Genomic DNA, 17,615 nt, shown 5'->3' on the forward strand with positions numbered 1-17,615 from the left:
GGAGTTCTTCTATATCTTGCAATCAAATTCCTCAATATTAGTATTTACACTTCACATGTTTATCCCCGTTGAAAACTTAACCTATATTGTCATCAATCACCAAAAAGGGGGAGATTGCAAGTGCATCTAGTGCCCCTTAGTGATTTTGGTGTATTGAAGACTTATAGGTTAAGGGACTGATGTGTTTGTGAGTGTACACAGGTCTATAAGTCTATGAGGAGTTTGATATTTACAGAGAAAGTCGACCCCTAAAAATGAAGTTCTTCAACTGAAGACTTTGGATCTCTGAAGACTTTCTAAAGACTTTGAAAGTGAAGAAATTGGTGTGACCTTGAAGACTAGGCAATCATTTGAGGAAAATGAAGCGTGAAGACTTTTGTTTTCGTAGTTTCATTTTATCCATCTTGAATCATGGGAAACACCATACTATTAAAGGGGGTCGAGGAAATACTAAGGAAAAATTTCCATGTGATGCTCAACTCAAAATCCTACACCTACCAATCCCTTCGAGTGAAGCCATTGGAAATCTCATACAGTTCAGTCATATTCTTCAGTGACAGAGACAAAGTTCTTCTGGTCTCTGAGGAATTTGTTCTGACTGAGGAGTTAGAAATTCACCCGTGTGAATTGCCTACATAGTGAGGAACATGATAGCCCTGAGGATTTTGATAGTCAAAATTCCGACCGTTGCTGTGCTATGCGCCAGCGGTTCCAAAATATCTACCCACCTAACGGTCATATCAGACAAGGGCATTTATGTCTTATCATGTCGGGCTGCTCCCTAGGCTATAAATAGCCGCCCCCTTCAACCACTAGCTGGTTGGCTGCTCCGAGAGAAACTGACACTTGTCAATTGTGAGCATCCCATCCTCCGAGGACTTTGAGCAAAAATCATCAAGTGAGGAAAACCCAAAAGCCCAACACCTACAAACCCAAAGTGATTGAGCATCACTGAAGAGATTGATCCTGCGTGGATCCGACGCTTGTTTCCTTTGAAGACTGTGTTTCTTCCAGACGGTTAGGCGTCAAGGTCTAGAGCATCCAAGAGGAATTGTGGATCGCCGAGTGACCGAGTTTGTGAAGGTTTGGAAGTCACCTGAAGACTTACCACGAGTGATTGGGCGAGGTCTATGTGACCTTAGCTCAAGGAGAATACGGTGAGGACTGTGTGTCCGGGACTGGGTGTCCTTGAGTTTAAATACTCAGCCGCTCCAACCAGATGTACAACTGAGACAACAGTTGGAACTGGTCTACCAAATCATTGTCTTCACCAAGCTAACTGGTCCTATTTCCTCAACTCTTTCATTTCCTCATGTCTGTTGTTGTGTGCCTGTTCATATCTGTTTGAAGACTTTGACTGAAGACTTTCTCAATTTCCTCAGATCAATTTCTTCAGTCTGTCCATCTTCTTTCTTGTGTTATCCTGTGTTTACGCTTTCTATACTCTGTGCTTGTCTTCATTTCATCATGATGACTATGCTTGTGTTCTGCTATGTTTACTTCTGAGTACTTATTCCGCTGCTAGTAGTTCTTCATTTAGGAATTTCCTCACCGGCAAATTCCTCAGTGAAGAATTCATAAAAATCGCCTATTCACCCCCCCCCCCTCTAGTCGATATAACGCACTTTCAGCCATCTTCTCCCTCCTCCTTGCTGGATCAAGGTGCGGGAGACGTCACCGGGCTGCACGTGTGTTGAACGCGGAGGTGCCGTTGTTCGGCGCTTAGATCGGAATCCACCACGATCTGAATCACTACGAGTATGACTCCTTCATCCGCGCTCTTGTAACGCTTCCGACTCGTGATCTTCAAGGGTATGAAGATGCACTCCCCGCTCTCTCATTGCTAGTTACTCCATAGATTGATCTTGGTGATGCATAGAAAAAAAATATTTCTGCAACGATCCCCAACATAAGGAGTGGCAAGAGCCTAATCTTGGCGATGCACAAGGTACCCCAAGGTAATATTCAAGGACAACCAAAAGCCTAAGCTTGGGGATGCCCCGGAAGGCATCCCCTCTTTTGTCTTCATCTATCGGTAACTTTACTTGAGGCTATCTTTTTATTCACCACATGATATGTGTTTTGCTTGGACTGTCTTGTATGATTTGAGTCTCTGCTTTTTAGTTTACCACAATCATCCTTGCTATACACACCTTTTGGGAGAGACACACATGAATCATGATTTATTAGAATACTCTATGTGCTTCACTTATATCTTTTGAGCTAGGCAATATTGCTCTAGTGCTTCACTTATATCTTTTTAGAGCATGGCGGTGGCTTTATTTTATAGAAATTGTTGAACTCTCATGCTTCACTTATATTATTTTGAGAGTCTTTTAGAACAACATGGTAATTTGCTTGGGTTATAAAACTAGTCCCAATATGATGGGCATCCAAGATGGATATAATAAAAACTTTCATATGAAGTGCATTGAATATTATGAGAAGTTCGATTCTTTATGATTGTTTTGAGATATGAAGATGGTGATATTAGAGTCATGCTAGTGGAGTAATTTTGAATTTGAGAGATACTTGTGTTAAATTTGTGATTCCCATATCATGCACGTATGGTGAACCGTTATGTGATGAAGTTGGAGCATGATTTATTTATTGATTGTCTTCCTTATGAGTGGAGGTCGGGATCGCGCAATGGTTAACTCCTACCAACCCTTCCCCTAGGAGCATGCGTGTAGTACTTTGTTTTGATGACTTGTAGATTTTTGCAATAAGTATGTGAGTTCTTCATGACTAATGTTGAGTCCATGGATTATACGCACTCTCAACCTTCCACCATTGCTAGCCTCTCTTATGCCACGCAACTTTCACTGGTACAATTACACCCACCATTACCTTCCTCAAAACAGCCACCATACATACCTATTATGGCATTTCCATAGCCATTCCGAGATATATTGCCATGCAACTTTGCACCATTCCGTTTATTATGACACGCTCCATCATTGTCATATTGATTTGCATGATCATGTAGTTGACATTGTATTTGTGGCAAAGCCACCGTTCATAATTTTATCATACATGTCACTCTTGAATCATTGCGCGTCCCGGTACACCGCCGGAGGCATTCACATAGAGTCATATTTTGTTCTAAGCATTGAGTTGTAAGTAAATAAAAGTGTGATGATCTTCATTATTAGAGCATTGTCCCATGTGAGGAAAGGATGATGGAGACTATGATTCCCCCACAAGTCGGGATGAGGCTCCGGACGAAAAATAAAAAATAAAAAAAGGCCATAAAAAAGAGAAGGCCCGATAAAAAATGAGAGAAAAAGAGAGAAGGGACAATGTTACTATCCTTTTTCCACACTCGTGCTTCAAAGTAGCACCATGATCTTCATGATAAAGAGTCTCCTATGTTGTCAGTTTCATATACTAGTGGGAATTTTCATTATAAGAACTTGGCTTGTATATTCTAGTGATGGGCTTCCTCAAAGTGCCCTAGGTCTTCGTGAGCAAGCGAGTTGGATGCACACCCACTTAGTTTCTTTTTGAGCTTTCATACACTTATAGCTCTAGTGCATTCGTTGCATGGCAATCCCTACTCACTCACATTGATATCTATTGATGGGCATCTCCATAGCCCGTTGATACACCTAGTTGATGTGAGACTATCTTCTCCTTTTTGTCTTATCCACAACCACCATTCTATTCCACCTATAGTGCTATGTCCATGGCTCACGCTCATGTATTGCGTGAAAGTTGAAAAGTTTGAAAATGCTAAAGTATGAAACAATTGCTTGGCTAAAACCGGGGTTGTGCATGATTTTAATATTTTGTGTGATGAAGATAGAGCATAGCCAGACTATATGATTTTGTAGGGATAGCTTTCTTTGGCCATGTTATTTTGAGTAGACATGATTGCTTTGTTATTATGCTTGAAGTATTATTGTTTTTATGTCAATATTAAACTTTTGTTTTGAATCTTTCAGATCTGAACATTCATGCCACAATAAAGAAAATTACATGGATAAATATGTTAGGTAGAATTCCACATCAAAAAATCTGCTTTTATCATTTACTTACTCGAGGACGAGCAGGAATTAAGCTTGGGGATGCTTGATACGTCTCCAACATATCTATAATTTTTTATTGTTCCATGCTATTATATTATCTGTTTTGGATGTTTAATAGACATTTATATGCTATTTTATATTGTTTTTGGGACTAACCTATTAACTGAGGGCCCAGTGCCAGTTTCTGTTTTTTTGCCTATTTTAGAGTTTCGCGGAAAAGGAATAGCAAATGGAGAACAGAATGAAACCTTCGCGATGATCTTTCTTGGACTAAAAGCAAGCCAGAAGACTTGGAGATGAAGTCGGGGACGCAACGAGGCGGCCACGAGGCAGGAGAGCGTGCCCCCTACATCATGGGCCCCTCGTAGCTCCCCTGACCTAGTTCCTTCGCCTATATATACTCTTATACCCTGAAAACATCCAGGAGAGCCATGAAACCACTTTTCCACCACCGCAACCTTCTGTACCCGTGAGATACCATCTAGGGACCTTTTCCAGCATCCTGCCACAGGGGGTTTCAATCACGGAGGACTTCTACATCAACACCATTACCTCTCCGGTGAAGCGTGAGTAGTTTACCACAGACCTTCAGGTCCATAGTTATTAGCTAATGACTTCTTCTCTCTCTTTGATTCTCAATACCATTTTCTCCTCGATGTTCTTGGAGATCTATTTGATGTAATATTCTTTTGCGGTGTGTTTGCCGAGATCCGGTGAATTGTGCATTTATGATCAGACTATCTATGAATATTATTTGGTTCTTCTTTGAATTCTTATATGCATGATTTGATATCTTTGCAAGTCTCTTCAAATTATCGGTTTAGTTTGGCCTACTAGATTGATCTTTCTTGCAATGGGAGAAGTGCTTAGCTTTGGGTTCAATTTTGCGGAGTCCTTTCCCAGTGATAGTAGGGGCAGCAAGGCACGTATTGTATTGTTGCCATCGAGGATAAAAAGATGGGGGTTTCATCATATTGCTTGAGTTAATTCCTCTACATCATGTCATCTTACTTAATGCGTTACTCCATTCTTTATGAACTTAATACTCTAGATGCGTGCTGGATAACCGTCGATGTGTGGAGTAATGGTAGTAGATCCAGAATCGTTTTGGTCTATTTGACACGGACGTGATGCCTATGTTCATGAGCATTGCCTTAGATATCATCATAACTATGCGCTTTTCTATCAATTGCTCGGCAGTAATTTGTTCACCCACCGTAATATTTGCTATCATGAGAGAAGCCACTAGTGAAACCTATGGCCCTCGGGTCTCTTTTCCATATTATTTAATCTCGTTTACATCTTGCTAGTTTCCGATCTATTATTTTGCAATCTTTTACTTTCCGATCTATAAATCAAAAATACCAAAAATATTTACTTTACCATTTATCTATCTCTATCAAATCTCACTTTTGCAAGTGACCGTGAAGGGATCGACAACCCCTTTATCGCGTTGGGTGCAAGTTGTTGATTGTTTGTGCAGGTATTCGGTGACTTGTGCGTTGTCTCCTACTGGATTTATACATTGTTTCTCAAAACTGAGGGAAATACTTACGCTACTTTGTTGCATCACCCTTTCCTCTTCAAGGGAAAACCAATGCAAGCTCAAGAGGTAGCAAGCATCGCACCATGAATGCTGCTACCACATCTCGTCATCCTATATTTGTTTCCAATACGAAGCATCGAGATGAGCAACATCCATAAAAGGGGACAAAAAGGCAAAGCTACAACTCCCGAGAAAAGCAACAAAAAATCAAGGCGAATAAAAGTCACAACATAATTATACATAGCCTCCACACCATACATGGAAAGAAAAACATCGAGAAGGGTACAACTATAATCATACAACTAAGTAACACGACAACTCGTCTATTCCTGAAGATAGTGGCTGCACTGGCACTCTGATGATCCTACAGGGGTCTCCTCAGCCTCAGACTCTGAGTCAGAAATGATAACGTTAACAGAAACCTCCGAAGCAAAGGAAACACGACGATGTTGATGAGACGATTGGCCCTGAGGGGCGGGAACCAGATGGGCCTGAAGCATAGGAGCAGCAGGAGTAGCAAGAAGTAAATCCCACTCGGCAGGAGACTCGTGAGGAGTCACTATCGAGGTCTCCGAGTTACTCTGAGGGGTAATCAGAGTGGGTGGAGGGATAACAACTGCGTTAACTAGAGGAGTGTAAATGAGTGAAGGTGAGGCGAAAGTGGATAGGTTGGCAGTAAGAGCCTCTTGAGTGTGAGTTAGCTCCTGAGCCAGACTGGTGAGTAGGAGATATATGGCCATTATGTAACAAGAAAGATTGCTGGCTGAACGGTCACACTTCGGATCAATGAAACATGGACAGGTAATAATAGAAACCTAGGTGAATCTGCATTTGGATCTCTTTGTAGCACAGATCGACGAGAGCCTCAAATGCAGCAAAGTTGGGACCGCCTGATCAGGTGTAGAAGCAAATCTGCCCTTGGTCCAGCGGGTATAAGTGTCAGTCAGGGTACTATTTTGCATGACGACCTCCGTGTGATACTCATATACTGCATCTGCGAGTTGCTCCCATTACACCGGGTCATCACCGTCGGGGTAGAGTCGATGCCACACACTACACAGAAGGTGGCGAAAAGTGACTGGTGCTGGCTCGGGCTGATACGGATATGGAACAGGAGCCATCTACACTCACAACATTAGTCGGTTAGCAATAAAATAAACTATATGCATGCAATGCAGCAACCAAGTGCAAATGCACACTCAAATCACCTAGGGACTACTATCTACCATTTACAAGCGCGTTGGTTGACTAGGGCGTCCTACAGTCAGCGTGGCTCTGATACCAAATGTTGTGGCACCCCAGCTCAGAGCAACCAGTTTGTCTTGCATTGCCAGCCCAGAGATCACGTCTTCTGGCAATACACAACAACTTTGTACGGAAATGCAACCGCTTTATTTATCTCATTGGTTCAATGATACATAAGGAAGCGAGGCCAAACGGCACACATGGTGCTGCTGCACTTATGTACATTATTTAGTAGACAGATTAGGGGGCTCGATCCAATGATACAGCTACGCGGCAGCGGAATGACGACGTAGTAGAACTCCATCTCACAGGGACACTGCTGGGAGCCTGGGACACGGCCTAGAATGTGATGCAGGAAACAACTCTGCCTCCTGGTACGGCTTCTCCTAAAACTGGCATGACATGCTAGGTGAGTACTTTGAATGTACTCGCAAGCTCACAGCAAGCAAAGCAATTATGACAAGCAATAACAAGACGTTTAATCTAGTTGAATGTACGTAATATAGGCTCATGGTCCCTCGGACCAGCTTACCATCTTGGTTACCATGTAATCGCATTCACCAGCTTCCCCAGTGATCCTCACCCGATCACAGTAGGTACCACCTCGATGATCTTCACGCGATCATCGACCATAACATGTGCCTTTACAGTATCATAAGTGTGCAAGTTAATTATTTCTGTTGACCCACGGTGTGACCTTCTATGAACTATGTTCATAACCGAGGACGCGGCTATCGATAGATTATACAATCTGCAGAGGTTAGTACACTATACCCACACCACGGAACCCATGGCCTCGTACTCCCATTTGGATGGACCAACGGTGTCCGACAAAACCAATCTATTCATGACACTCTCCCGGCCACTCCGACAAACTCCCCTATGGGCTAAGTCATGGGTGGCCCCGGATGCCCACTCTGGACATCTGCCACCTTCATGGCCGGCCACCATCGTGCCAAAACAAAAACGGTCCCAAACGGGGACAATGGTACCAAACAACTATCGGCACACAAGGCTATGCCTGCCTACCGAGTCAGGGTAGCGCAAGCGCATAACCTTCCCTAGTTGGAGGCACTGGCGAGAGGCATGCCAATAGACCGCATTAGGGCCTCCCCATCCAGGCAAGTGTGGTTGCACTAGTGAGTTTGATTCGGTGGCACCATGACTCGATCAAAAACATGCTCAAGTTGAATTATTATCATATTTAACTTGAATAAAATATAACTCGAGCCATAGTATGCCATGAAATGCACATGTAATAAATAACAAGAATAAGTGCATGAACGTAAGCATGAGCATTTAAGGTAAGTACTACTGCACAACCTAACAAGATATCAAGTATTCTACTACAATGACATAGTATGATATAATTCTAGCACAAGTTAAATCATTTAAATGAAATGAATGCAATTATATGAATTTAATTCAAGTAAAGATCATTGCTACTGCAATGCTCCTTGCAAATGACTGATGTGGCTTGCCTTAGTTCAGAGGAGGGTCACAGAACTGCTGGTCCTCTTCAAAGCAATCAGAACTTTGTGAAAAATAATTAAAGTGCAAAAATAAAATGTCACAAGGGAGGGGAAAATTGGGCGGATCTTTCTAAACAACAAGTCCACACAAGAGCAGTCCGACCATGGATGATGAGGACAGCAATACCATTGTTACACCCACAGCCCCTCCTGCTATACATACTGGACCAGTTACTAGAGCTCGCGCACGCCAATTAAATTACCAGGTACTTTCGTTTCTTGGTAATGATTCTAATGTTCATGAGAATATGATGCTGCCTAAATTGGATACATTTGTTTTGCTTACAAATGAAGGGCCTAGCTTGGAGAAGGATGAACGTTGGAGCAAGAACAAGCATGGAGATGATGGCATGCACAAGGGGAACACGAATGGAGTTACAAGTGATGATTTCAGGACGTTGAAGCCACCATAATGAGTGCATGAAGCCTTGGGCGAAATATACAAGATGCTACTTCATAATTTTCGTCCAGAGGCTATTCTAGGTGATGCGTCACCTTATTATTGGGCCAGGCCCATGTATTTTTGAAATACTTGAGTATAGGCTGTTTTTAGAGTCCGTATATGTGGGGAAACAAGAGATAGGGTTGGTTTCGGACCCCTTCCCCAAGGGACACGAAATCCCCCCCCCCCTCTTCCTCCATATATACAGCCCTTAGGGCGTCGTTTAGACTTTGGGTTTTGTTTAGATTAAAAGTTCGCCATAGCAGCAACTTCACGTACTTCGTTTGTGTTCAACGACCAGACAAAGGCGTCACAGAACCCCACCTTGATCAATAAAGCTTTCCTCTTATATTCGCAATATCTAGATTGCAATCTTAGTTTCTTGCTTGTTCTTTGTTTGCCTGCAGGAAACAGACCTTCATGGTCAGGTTGATCATGCTTCGGCGTGGTCAATAACCTCTCGGAGTTGGTTTAGCGATTGCTAAGGCACAACGTCCTCGCACGTTCGTAGTCAGATCGTCAAAGTCGACTTCCACCAAAGCGATATCCATCATCTCATCGAAAGATGGGACACCTTTGCCTCTATCAAATGGTATCAGATTTCCAGGTTGCTCGATGAGATTTTACAGTTTTTCATAGTTTAGATCGAGTCTGTTCTTCATACCTATAGTCCACGAAAAAGCCAAAAAAATTAGGGTTAGTTCATCCTATCTGAACCAGTCTGAGCCTTTGCATAGTCTTTTAAGTATTTTGCTTTGTTGAATTTGCGGTTGCATCGTCGCGTCAAGTTGCTGGTCTTAGCGTCTAGTCTTTTAGAGTTTCGACTTCTGGTCATAAGTTGTCATGCCGCCGCCGCACCATCATCATCGCCCCTGCCACCTACCACCACCGCTCCGAATCCGTATCCATATACCACCACCAATCCGTATCCATATACCGCCACCGATCCATATCCATATACTACCACCGCTGCCATATACCACCACCGCTGCCATATACCACCAGCATATATCCACCACCAATCCGAGTTCCTTGCATATTAGGTTTGTTTTCGAGATCCATCTAATTTCCGATTCGTGTTTCCTTGCCTGAGTAGGTTTCAAAAAAAAAAGTCTGGAGACCCCCGGGCAGTTTTTAGGCCAAAATTTCGGCGACCAAAAATATTTTTTCCCTATCCTATTTTTAGATCCCAGGGAGTGCTTTGAGACACTCGCCATCATAGTGATTTTTTGTCGCACTTTTTCGTCATCGCTGCCCTGATTTCCGAAAAAAAGTTGTCAAAAAAAATTCGTGCCCATCCTGTCAGTTTGACCTGGGAAGAGTTTTGAGACACTCGCCATTATAGTGATTTTTCGCAAAAAAAAAGAGGAGCGCAAAAAAAAGCAGAGCGAAAAAAATTCCAGAGTGTGCTTCTCCCTTGTTTACGTGCAGCGCCGTGATTTCGTTAGTGTTCTAGGCTCGCGTCTAAGCCTCCCCAGCTCCACATACATCTACGTCATGTGTTTGACTCTCCCTGGTAATCGCTCTATCCAAGCTTTGAGAGTTTTGACTACAACGGTTGCCGATCACCGCCTGCTGTTGGGTAAGAACTGGTAAGAATTTGAGTTTTGCTTGACGGATTTGTGACACCCACCACCACCACTTGTTAGTAGTCTGTAGGATCATATTATTGTGTGTTTCTATTGCTGCTAACCATGCCAGGATCACAAGCCGACGAGATTGACTGGGAGAACTTAACGAACAAGGAGCTTCATGATAAGTTTCAGCAAATGATGACTGAACAAGTGCAAGATGTGCTGAACAATTTTGAAGAGGCCATGGAGAAGATCACTGGCCTTGAGAAGACGTTCGAAACAAAGCTCGATAATAGATTTAATGAACTGCTTGTGCGTCTTCCACTGGCTACACCTGCCGCACCTCTGCAACAAGAATAACAACAACAACAACCTCCACGTCGCGAAACAGCCCTCCGCCGAGCGAGTTGTGTCCTTCTTCAGCCTTGCCAAACTGTTGGTGCTGCTATTGATACTTCTGTGGCTCCTGCTGCTGATGCGGAGGATGATTATGCGGGAGATTACGAGGATGAGGTTGATCAAAATCAGAACTACGTGCAACCACTAGCACCACAACCACTAGGTCGTCCACATGCAAATAATCACAATGGTAGGGCTCTCCCTCAGGTACGAGATCATGACCATCTTCCTAAACTGAAACTGAATATTCCACCATTTGAGGGTAGATATGTTCCTGATATATATCTTACTTGGGAGTTAGAAACTGAACAATGATTTACATGTTTACAATATCCTGAGGAGAGATGTGTTCTTGCTGCTGTTTGTGCTTTCACTAGCTTTGCATGTGTTTGGTGGTCTGAACATTGTAGATTATATCCTATTCCAGCTACTTGGGCTGCTTTGAAAACTGCTATGCGTACTCGTTGGGTTCCACCATATTATCAACGTGAATTGCTTCAAAAATTGCAGTGTTTGAGACAAGGAAAAAATTCTATAGAAGAATACAGGAATTACAAACTGGCATGATTAGATGTGGTATTGTTGAGGAGAATGAACCTATGCTTGCACATTTTATGGGTGGATTAAATAGAGAGATTCAGACCATTCTAGAGTATAAGGAGTATACTAATATCACTCGTTTATTCCATATTGCTTGTAAAGCTGAACGTGAAGTGCAGGATCGACAAGCATTGGCGCGAACTAACTTTTCTGCAGGTCAACCTTCATCATGGACACCGCGTGCATCTTCTACTTCAACTGTACCAGCACCTCCATTAGGTGCCACCTCCAGCCGTGATGCAAGAAAGCAGGCACAACCACCACTATCTGCCAAGAGCGCACCTGTCGGGCCTACACAGAGCTCTTCTTCTTCCATGGCATCAACTGGGCACACAAGTGATATTATTTGTCGTCGTTGTAAGGGAAGAGGTCATTATGCGAGAGAATGCAAATCTCAGCGTATGACGATTGCTACTGAGGATGGTGGGTATGCATCCGCTAGTGACTATGATGAGGAGACGTTGGCTCTTATTACACGTGAAGAACACGGTGGAGATGGTTCTGATCATGAGACGCAATAAATGGCTCCTGAAGACGCTGACAGGTATGAATGTTTAGTTGCTCAACGTGTTTTGAGTGTGCAGGTCACACAAGCTAAGAAAAATCAGAGGCATAATTTGTTCCATACAAAGGGAGTTGTGAAGGAACGTTCTGTGCGCGTCATCATAGACGGAGGGAGCTGCAACAACTTGGCTAGCATGGAGATGGTGGAGAAGCTCTCTCTCACCACAAGACCACACCCACATCCTTACTACATCCAATGGTTCAACAACAACGGCAAGGTTAAGGTAACACGTACTGTTCGTGTGCATTTTAGTATCTCTACATATGTTGATTATGTTGATTGTGATGTGGTACATATGCAAGCATGTTCCTTATTACTTGGTAGACCATGGCAATTTGATAAAAATTCTGTACACCATGGTAGAAATAATCAGTATACTCTTGTTCATAAGGATAAAAATATTACTTTGCTTCCTATGACTCCTGATTCCATTTTGAAAGATGGTATTAATAGAGCTAATAAAGCAAAACAGGAGCAGAATAAGAGTGAAAATCAGATTGTGGCAAAAGAATTTGAGCAACAAATGAAGCCTAATAATAAACCATCTAGTGTTGCTTCTGAAATTAAATTGAAAAGTGCATGTTTATTTGCCACCAAATCTGATATTGATGAGCTAGATTTCAGCAAATTTGTTTGCTATGCTTTTGTGTGCAAAGAGGCATTATTTTCATTCGAGGACGTGCCTTCCTCTCTGCCTCCTGTTGTCACTAACATTTTGCATGAGTTCGCTGACGTCTTTCCACAAGACGTGCCACCGGGATTACCGCCTATTCGAGGGATTGAGCATCAGATTGACTTAATTCTCGGTGCTTCACTGCCAAACCGTGTGCCATACCGTACCAATCCAGAGGAGACGAAGGAGATTATGCGTCAAGTACAAGAGCTTCTCGACAAAGGTTATATATGCAAATCCCTTAGTCTTTGTGATGTTCCTATTATTCTAGTGCCGGAAAAGGATGGTACATCGCGTATGTGTGTTGATTGTAGAGGCATTAATAATATTACTATTCGTTATTGTCATCCTATTCCTAGGCTAGATGATATGCTTGATGAATTGAGTGGCTCTACAATATTCTCCAAAGTTGATTTGCGTAGTGGATACCATCAAATTCGTATGAAATTGGGGGATGAATGGAAAACAGCATTTAAAACTAAGTTTGGATTATATGAGTGGTTAGTCATGCCTTTTGGGTTAACTAATGCACCTAGTACTTTCATGAGATTAATGAACGAAGTTTTACGTGCTTTCATTGGATGATTTGTGGTAGTTTACTTTGATGACATATTGATTTATAGCAGATCTTTGGAGGAACATTTGGAACATTTACGTGTTGTTTTTATTGCTCTACGTGATGCACGTTTGTTTGGTAACCTTGGGAAGTGCACCTTTTGCTCCAACCGAGTGTCTTTTCTTGGCTATGTTGTTACTCCACAGGGAATTGAAGTTGATAAAGCCAAGATTGAAGCTATTGAGAGTTGGCCGCAGCCCAAAACAGTCACACAAGTGAGGAGTTTTCTTGGCCTCGCTGGATTCTATAGGCGTTTTGTGAGAGATTTCAGCACCATTGTTGCACCTCTCAATGAGCTTACAAAGAAGGATGTGCCTTTTGTTTGGGGTACCGCACAGGAAGAAGCCTTCACATTGTTGAAAGATAAGTTGACACATGCTCCTTTACTCCAACTTCCTGATTTTAATAAGACATTTGAGCTTGAATGTGATGCTAGTGGAATTGGATTAGGAGGTGTGTTATTACAAGATGACAAACCTGTTGCATACTTTTCTGAAAAATTGAGTGGGCCTAGTCTGAATTATTCTACTTATGTCAACATTATTTATGGCCCAAGAATTATATGCTCTTGTTCGGACTTTAGAAACATGGCAACATTATTTATGGCCCAAAAAATTTGTTATACATTCTGATCATGAATCTTTGAAACATATTAAAAGTCAAGCTAAACTGAATCGTAGACATGCTAAATGGGTTGAATTCATTGAGACTTTCCCTTATGTCATTAAACACAAGAAGGGTAAAGAAAATGTTATTGCTGATGCATTGTCTCGTTGCTATACTATGCTTTCACAACTTGACTTCAAAATATTTGGTTTGGAGACCATCAAAGATCAATATGTGCATGATGCTGATTTTAAAGATGTATTACAGAAGTGTAAAGAAGGAAGAACATGGAACAAGTTCGTTGTTAATGATGGATTTGTGTTCCGTGCTAACAAGCTATGCATTCCAGCTAGCTCCGTTCGTCTTTTGTTGTTGCAGGAGGCGCATGGAGGAGGACTAATGGGACACTTTGGCGTGAAGAAGACGGAGGACGTAGTTGCTACACATTTCTTTTGGCCAAAGATGAGACGGGATGTTGAGCGCTTTGTTTCTCGCTGCACTACATGTCAAAAAGCTAAGTCACGACTCAATCCTCATGGTTTATATATGCCTTTGCCTGTACCTAGTGTTGCTTGGGAGGATATATCTATGGACTTTGTTTTAGGTTTACCTCGAACAAAGAAGGGGAGGGATAGCATATTTGTTGTCGTGGATAGATTCTCGAAAATGGCACACTTTATACCATGTCATAAAAGCGATGATGCTGTTAATGCGGCTGATTTGTTCTTCCGTGAAATTATTCGCTTGCATGGTGTGCCAAATACTATTGTTTCAGATCGTGATACTAAATTTCTTAGCCACTTTTGGAGATGTTTATGGGCTAAGTTGGGGACTAAACTGCTTTTTAGTACTACTTGTCACCCCCAAACTGATGGACAAACTGAAGTAGTCAATAGAACATTGTCTACTATGCTTAGGGCTGTTTTGAAGAACAATAAGAAAATGTGGGAAGAATGCTTGCCTCATATTGAATTTGCTTATAATCGTTCATTGCATTCTACTACTAAGATGTGCCCTTTTGAAATTGTGTATGGTTTCCTACCTCATGCACCTATTGATTTGTTGCCTCTTCCATCTTCGGAGAAGGTTAATTTTGATGCTAAACAATGTGCTGAATTGATTTTAAAAATGCATGAGTTAACTAAAGAAAACATTGATCATATGAATGCTAAATATAAACTTGCTAGAGATAAAGGTAGAAAACATTTTGTGTTTGCACCTGGAGATCTTGTTTGGTTACATTTGCGTAAGGATAGATTTCCTGATTTGCGCAAATCAAAGCTAATGCCACGTGTTGATTGTCCTTTTAAGATGTTAGAGAAAATAAATGATAATGCATATAAACTTGAGCTGCCTGCAGATTTTGGGGTTAGTCCCACTTTTAACATTGCAGATTTGAAGCCTTATTTGGGTGAGGAAGATGAGCTTCTGTCGGGGACGACTTCATTTCAAGAAGGGGAGGATGATGAGGACATCAATACCATTGTTACACCCACAGCCCCTGCTGCTATACATACTGGACCAATTACTAGAGCTCGCGCACGCCAATTAAATTACCAGGTACTTCCGTTTCTTGGTAATTATTCTAATGTTCATGAGAATATGATGCTGCCTAAATTGGATACATTTGTTTTGCTTACAAATGAAGGGCCTAGCTTGGAGAAGGATGAACATTGGAGCAAGAACAAGCATGGAGATGATGGCATGCACAAGGGGAACAAGAACGGAGTTACAAGTGATGATTTCAGGACGTTGAAGCCACCATAATGAGTGCATGAAGCCTTGGGCGAAATATACAAGATGCTACTTCATAATTTTCGTCCAGAGGCTATTCTAGGTGTTGCGTCACCTTATTATTGGGCCAGGCCCATATATTTTCGAAATACTTGAGTATAGGTTGTTTTTAGAGTCCGTATATGTGGGGAAACAAGAGATAGGGTTGGTTTCGGACCCGTTCCCCAAGGGCCACGAAATCCCCCCCCCCCTCTCCCTCCATATATACAGCCCTTAGGGCGTCGTTTAGACTTTGGGTTTTGTTTAGATTAAAAGTTCGCCATAGCTGCAACTTCGCGTACTTCGTTTGTGTTCAATGACCAGACAAAGGCGTCACAGAACCCCACCTTGATCAATAAAGCTTTCCTCTTATATTCGCAATATCCAGATTGCAATCTTAGTTTCTTGCTTGTTCTTCGTTTGCCTGCAGGAAACAGACCTTCGTGGTCAGGTTGATCGTGCTCCGCGTGGTCAATAACCTCTCGGAGTTGGTTTAGCGATTGCTAAGGCGCGATGTCCTCGCACGTTTGTACTCGGATCGTCAAAGTCGACTTCCACCAAAGCGATATCCATCATCTCATCGAAAGACGGGACACCTTTGCCTATATCAACGGAGGTCCTCTTGAGTAGGCACTAGTAGTCGTGTACCCTTAGGACTAGGTATGAGTCATGTACCCCTAAGTCATGATGGACGTATGCACACTTGCTACTCTGGTTCTTTTGCTCCCTGCTTAAATTTGATATTATGCCCATGAAATCATTCTGCAGACACCCATTTATCATTGTGCATTCCATTATCTTCAAATTATCTGCTATGCACTGTGATTGGATTCCAAGATATAGGGGGAGTTCTCCATAATCAAAACCTGCCATGTGCATTTGCATTCAAAGCAAAGTCTTCATATGCACATATTCAAGGGGAGTCCTCTCTATATCATGGAATCATAATCTCCAAGTTCTTACTTTCATATATTTTTATCCCCGTTGAAAACTTCAACCAGATTGTCATCAATTACCAAAAATAGGGAGATTGTAAGTGCATCTAGTGCCACTCCTTTGTTGGTTTTGGAGTATTGACGATAAACCTGATTGAGGGACTAATGTGTTGGTGAGACTCATAGGATAGCACAAATAAAAGTCCCTAGAGATTCGGTTTAACTGTCATAGACGACCCTTAAAAATGCTTGAAGACATTGAAACCAATGGTTGCATTTGAAGATAATGAATGAAGACAATGGAACACGAAGACTTAGCTTCTTTGCTAGTTTCATTTTCTTTTTGTCACAGGAACCACAACACTGTTAAGTGGGGTCGAGGTGAAACGAAGACAGTTGTTGAAGTGATTGCTTAACCAAAAGCCTATATCTAACGAGAGAAAATCTCTTCCAGAGTTGGATGAGTTAGCTTTGCTTGGACTCCAAGTAAAGCTGCAACGTGTGTTTGAAATCCGACCAATGGACACGTGTCGGTTGGCCACTAACCCAGGGTTAGTCCGGTTATATCATGTCGGGTTAGGGGCTACCGCCATAGACTAGGCAGTAGCCTAGGTACCCTAGCGTTGTTGTGTATAGTAGTAGATCAAAGGATCAAATCATGCTAAATTTTTGGCTAAGAATCATTTTGTGCTTAACTTTGCTCGTAGTCAAAATGGTGTGAGTAGAGTGCTCATCCCTCGGAGCCTGGTCTGTAATATAGCTAGTTGTTTGCTATAACATGTTGCCATGTCATTTATAGCCTTAAAATAAGTGTCGTTAATTTAATACAAAGCTTAGTATAGGAGTAGTTGGCTATAAGGAAATACTATTTCATTAACATATGGTCCATCTTTCACTCTCATAAAGCTTCTTGATGCCCGCTACAACCAGCTTCTCTTCTCTCTCGTCCAACTCAGCAAAAACACAATATTTAAGTTCTTATAGCCCACTTACATCCGAAAAGTGTCTGCAAAGCCAAGCTCCATTGATCTTCATGTTATTTTCCAGCGAAAATACTTTTCCACACCTACAGGAAGTC

This window comes from Triticum dicoccoides, chromosome 3B (genome assembly GCF_002162155.2).
Source record: "Triticum dicoccoides isolate Atlit2015 ecotype Zavitan chromosome 3B, WEW_v2.0, whole genome shotgun sequence".
In the NCBI taxonomy this organism is placed as follows: Eukaryota; Viridiplantae; Streptophyta; class Magnoliopsida; order Poales; family Poaceae; genus Triticum; species Triticum dicoccoides.